This window comes from Otolemur garnettii, unplaced genomic scaffold (assembly GCF_000181295.1).
Source record: "Otolemur garnettii isolate 467f Iridium unplaced genomic scaffold, OtoGar3 scaffold00086, whole genome shotgun sequence".
NCBI lineage: Eukaryota > Metazoa > Chordata > Mammalia > Primates > Galagidae > Otolemur > Otolemur garnettii.
In genome coordinates, this window is record NW_003852481.1 from 5,438,722 (window position 1) to 5,444,057 (window position 5,336).

Sequence of the window (5,336 nt, forward strand, 5' to 3'; positions counted from 1 at the left end):
TGATTAGGGTGGGGAAGTGGCTGAGCAAGAGTGTCCCAGAGTGGAAGAACCCAGTACAAAAAGTTGTTGGGGATATGAGATTTGGAGATTAGTTCATATGTGAAAGTCACACTTGCAGGTACGTCCTTTCTATGTCTGGGAACTGGCTACAGGGGCCACCCCTCCAGGATCAGCAAGGCCCCAGATGTCGAAACATTAAGAAAACACAGAAAATAAAAAGGCACGATGAGTTCCCTGCCAACTCATTTATCCATCTCCTCGTGCCTCCAGCACCATGCCTGGCACGTAGCAGATGGTTCAGTGGGTGCTCACAGCAAGGACAGAGAGGAGCAGCGCAGAGAAGCAGGCCCACCTCTCGGGAGATACACAGGGAGGGGGCCGGAGGTATCGGTCAGACTGCTGTCCACCCCCAACAGGCAGAGACAAGGCCCAAAGGACAGGTAGCAGGAAAGGGGTGTTCTGATGAAAGATGCGGACTCTCTACAGTGGGAAATATTTTAAAAGAGAAGCAATTTCAGTGGACCCACTCCAAGGAGAGGAGTGGGACATCTGGGTGTGGGAAGGCTCTGAAGGCACGTGGCCTCCTCGGAGCACCAAGCTGAGCTCACATTCCACACAGACCCTTCATCTCCTGCACTTGCCAACACTATTCTGTCTTTAATCCAACTCTTTAAAGACCTGAGACACCTACAATTCTGGGCGAAGCTTCAGTCCTCAGCACAGGTAAGGGGCTCATCACCTGCCCTCCCCCCGGGCCTGGGCAGCTACGGTGTTCTCTAGAGCTTGGCTGGCTGCCCAGGCCTTGAATCAAAAGCTGACTGCCTTTCCTGTGCTGGCACAAAAGAAAGTTTTGCCTCTTAGATGGATTTCCCCCCATTCTTCCCCACAATGAGCAGACTCTGAAAAGAACTGTAAATGACTTTCCTCTTGGCTGAACGGAGAGATCTTCATTAGTTCAAGTCCAAAATGTTCAGGGATCAACATTCACACAGCAAGCCCTGACAGGCATTACAGGGGGAGAGGAGAGAGAACTCAGAGCAATCTCACGCTGGTTATTTTACCACCAGGAGCACATTCGACAGCGACAAAGTGCTTCTGCACGTTTGCTTTTTTTTTTTTTTTTTTGCAGTTTTTGGCCAGGGCTAGGTTTCAGCCCGCCACCTCTGGTATATGGGGCTGGCACCCTACTCCTTAAGCCGCAGGCGCCACCCTGCACGTTTGCTTTTGTCCTATAGCCACAACTCTGCAAAGAGGTAGAAGAATATATTAATATCACTCTCATTTTATCTGTGTTGGAAACGGAGGCTCAGAAAGGTCACGTAACTTGCCCAAGGTCAGTGCAAGAACCGAGAGCCTGTAGCTCCCGTGAGAATATCTTCACCTCAGCCCTGCTGGGAGACACGGCTCCTGGACGCCAGGGGAAGGGGGGTAGCTTCTCATTTTCTGCTCAGGAACCAAGAGTAGTCCAAGAGCCAGAAAAACGTAGACTTGAATTCTGTCACTCCTTCTACCAGCTATGTGATTGTTGGTGTGTTAACGTCTCTGAGCTTCAGATTCCTCATTTACGCAGAGGACTATTCCTCATAAGGTGTTTGTTAAGATACACTAAACCAACTTTCGTAGCACACCTGTCTTGGGGCATGACACACGTGAACTATTCAGGGAGCTAGTTCTCTCCCTGTTCCCTGGTTTAGGCACAAGGAAGGGGGTCCCTCACTCATTCTCAGAGAGTCCTGAGCTAGGCAGGATCCCCAAGGGCAAGTGGCTTGATGTTTGTGGGCTCTGAGTAAGAGGTATCAGATTTCTGGGCACAGAGCTCAGACAAAACCCCAAATGTGAGTTTGGGGTGGGTACCGCAGGCTGGCACCTGAACAGAAGCCCTCAGGGAACACCTGGAAATCGTGACTTAAGAGCAGTTGGGTGTGCAGTGGTATCAGGGTGTGCGTGCGGGGAGGCAGGCTGAACTTCACTGCGCCACTCCGCCAGGCTGGGCAACTTCTCTCAACCCCCCCCCCCCACTTCTCTTAAAAACCCCTTTCTGCCTCCACTCCTCAAGAACTTATTAAATCCTTTCTTGATGCTATTTTCATTCCATAGTTTGAATACCAGAGTAGGGAGCTCCATAAAATTGCTCCCAGTAGGAGATTCCTTGTGTTAATCCTGTGACAATCTCTTTTCAACTCGGAGACGCAGCAAACACGTCAGCCTCCACCTTGACCTTGACCTTGACCTGATTCCAGCGTGTAGCCCTTGCCCACCAGAGCGTCCCTGATGGAAGTGTCTTCACTTAATTCAGTCTGCTCAGCTCGGTGTTCATTCTTGAGAAATTCCAGCCTAGCTTCTTAGGACCTCTATTAATAGACTGGTTTTGCAATGACGGTCCCACCCTGCTGTCTCTTCTCAATTAGCTGTGTTGCCAACACACTTTCATTCCAGTCTCCTGCTTCTCAGCCTCCTATCTGCATGGGAGGCTTACTGGGCTACTTCTCTTCAATGGAAAAACTAACGCCAGGTAAGAGTGTTGTGGGTCTGTCCCAATCCTTTGAGTACCTTGGATCCTATGATTAAAAGAAAAAACAGAGACTACCTGGCTCACGGACCCTTAGGAGAGTTTACTGAATTGTGACACCCAATAGCGTCATGAATGGCTGGCTAGGCCCAGCTCCAAAGAGTACATTTCATGCATCTGCTAAGTGCCCCTCACCTGCATGCATACTGCGAAATTTCTGCTGAAAACTTCTCCAGAAGAAACTGCCTTCTGCTCCTAGCCCAGGGGCATTATTGGGAAATATTAAAGGACAATGCAATCAATACCCATTCTCAATTAAAAGTTGCTTGACTTCAGGGTCTAATGTGAATTCTTTCCTTGAAGAAGCGCAATAGAGCACAGTGACTACTGATCAGGATCTACAGCCAGACTGCTGGATTCAAGTCCCAGCTCTGCCCCTCCAGGGCTGCGTGATTTAGACGAGAACTAATCTCCAAATCCCACCTTGTACCTCACTTCCCTCTTGTAAACGGGAAATAATAACAGCAATCCATTCATAGGTTTATTGCAAAGAATAAAAACATCAGTACCCATGAAATGCATGAAACAGGCTCAGTGCCTATAGCACAGTGGTTACGGCGCCAGCCACATACACCAACAGTGGCGGGTTTGAACTCTGTCCTGCTGGGAGACACTGCTCCTGGGCCAGCTAAACAATGACAACTGCAACAAAAAAATAGCCAGGCATTGTGGCAGGTGCTTGTAGTCCCAGCTACTTGGGAGGCTGAGGCAAGAGAATCATTTAAGCCCAAGAGTTTGAGGTTGCTATGAGCTGTGATGCCACAGCACTCTACCGAGGATGATGTAGTGAGAACTTGTCTCAAAAAAAAAAAAAGAAAGAAAGGCTCAGCGCCTGTGGCTCAAGTGGCTAAGGCACCAGCCATGTACACCCAAGGTGGCAGGTTTGAATCCAGCCGGGGCCCGCCAAAACAACAATGACGGCTGCAACCAAAAAATAGCCGGGCATTGTGGCGGGCGCCTGTGGTTGAGGCAGGAGACTCGCTTGAGCCCAGGAGTTGGAAGTTGCTGTGAGCTGTGATGCCACGGCACTCTACCCAGGGGGACAGCCTGAGGCTCTGTCTCAAAAAAAAAAAAAAAGAAAGAAAGAAAGAAATGCGTGAAACAGTGCCCAGCACATGGGAAGTGCTTGGTAGAAGGAGCTCGTGCCTCTCCTCCCGGTAGGTTGTGGTACTCTGTGGAAGCCCCGCGGGAGTGTCAGGCAGGAGTTTCCAGATGGATGTGGGGCCTTTAAATACCCTGACTTTGGGAACATTTTGTGTGGATTCTCCAATGTCCACAACCATAGATCATACAAGCACCAACCTCACACAAATGCCATGTGCTGTTTGTGAGAAAGATGAGCCCAATGATTTCATCCCTGTCCCTACCAGTTTTGAGAGAAGCTCCTTAACACCCAGACCTAAGGAGTCTATTAATGAGACCCTAACTGTCCAGCCTCAGCCACGCTGAAGCCAGCTGCTGTCCCCCAATACAAATACATCACACAATACCCTTCACTCTCAAGGTAGAAACAATCTCATACATCTTCATTTTCCATGTAGGACTTGGGGTTTCTCAAAGACTTGATTTAAATTGATTCTAAAATACATTTTAACCATCTAACCAAACAGCAATGAAAATGTGTGAGATGCCCAATTTTGATACATGGAGACCAGCAGCCCATTAACTCAGGATGCTAAATTAACTCGCTTTGAGGCAGGCCTCTGAATGCAGTTTTCCCTATTTAATTAAAGAGTGCCCTGAGACTAAAAGTCAAGCTGTGAACAACTCATTTGCTATTTCCAACTACTTAACTGTATAAATCGGGATTTCTCAGTGCTGTGCAGCCAGAACCAAAATCTAGAAATTAACTGGGCGCCAAAGCTGATACAACTCTGCACTCTGACGCGTAGCCCCTAATTTCAACTTCCTAAGCTCATCAAAACAGCGGCATCCTTCACACTGACACACAGATTTTAGCTTTGAAAGAAGCTTGACGCCCCACTATGATTGTTCTAATGGTTCTAATGCCAGTGTCCCCCGAAACCCTCCTTCACGCTGCTTCATGATACACCTACGAGATGGGGAGCAATCTCTCTATCATAGACCCATGAGTGTGACCCTCTCCTGCTTGAAAACATTCTGGGGCTCTTTTCATTTCCCCTGTAAGACAAAGTGAAGACTCCTTAGCTTGGCAGTTGGAGACATGACACAGTGTTGTTTCCTGACACTATTCCCAGGTGTCTTTTGTCCCCTGCTATCAGTCCCTGCAGGAGCCGCACCAAACAACTTGCACTTTCCCAGGAATGTCAGGTATTTCCATGCTGTCACCTTGTCCCAAATGCCCTCATCCCCTTATCCCAAATGCCCTCATTCTCTCTTCCCCTGCCAGCCACATCCCTCCACCCCATCTCCGTTCTGACCTTCGTCAGTCAAGGCCCCACTCAAGCAGCAGCTCCTTCGCAGCCCCTGGTTATTTCACGCTCCTGTCGTGTCCAATGCTTGGCTCCACTGAAATCAGTAATGAGCATCGCCAAGTTCCCCACTTGATTGTGAACTTCTATTAAAAGATTAATAAGATATGTATCTTTATATTCTGGCAAACACAGGTATTAGATCAAATAGAAGGGAGGGAGGGAAGGAGGAAAGAGGAAGGAAGAAGAAAAAGGAAAAGATGAGAAGGGAGGACAGGACTGAAGTGAGCCATGCCCACTCACCTCCCAGGAGCATGGACTAGCCCTTCCTGGCCCGCCGGGGCTGAAGTGAGCCATGCCCACTCACCTCCCAG